Genomic DNA, 585 nt, shown 5'->3' on the forward strand with positions numbered 1-585 from the left:
TAAATTAACACTCATTACGTGGAAATCACATGGGAATTAATCCATCTTTTTCGAGAAGTCGACAAATCTTTCAAAAGGTAAGATATTGCGTGCGGCGTGCGTGCGTGTGTGTGTGTGTAGTAAAAAGAGAAAGAGAGAGAGAACGTAAACGCATGTTTATGCGCGCGTGTAGTCAGCTGATCGTCGCGACGGTCCCGCGTACCGCCTGCCGGCGGACAGTAAGTTGCGCCGCCCCTGTCTACCATCCGTACGCGGCCCGTAATTTGCTAACTATTTCTCGTTATAATTTGAAAACTAAGCTTCGGACAAAATTTTTGTAAAGGAAAAATCGTCTTAGAATTGAGTCAAGAATACGTCTTTTCAAGGACGAGAGGTTGTTCTGAATCACCCTGTATAGCAGAACGAATATAGCAAAACGAACTCGCAATCATGGGAACCATGGGATAATGCAAGTACTTATGTAGTTTTATTAGTTTCGTCATAATGTAGGTTAAGTTAGGTTAGGTTGCGTTATTTTGACGATCACATTATTTTGATTACTTGGATGCGTGCACACATGGAATTTGCACGAAAATGGTTTGTACG

The sequence above is a fragment of the Wasmannia auropunctata genome, unplaced genomic scaffold (genome assembly GCF_000956235.1).
Source record: "Wasmannia auropunctata unplaced genomic scaffold, wasmannia.A_1.0 LD336060.1, whole genome shotgun sequence".
NCBI classification, from domain to species: Eukaryota; Metazoa; Arthropoda; class Insecta; order Hymenoptera; family Formicidae; genus Wasmannia; species Wasmannia auropunctata.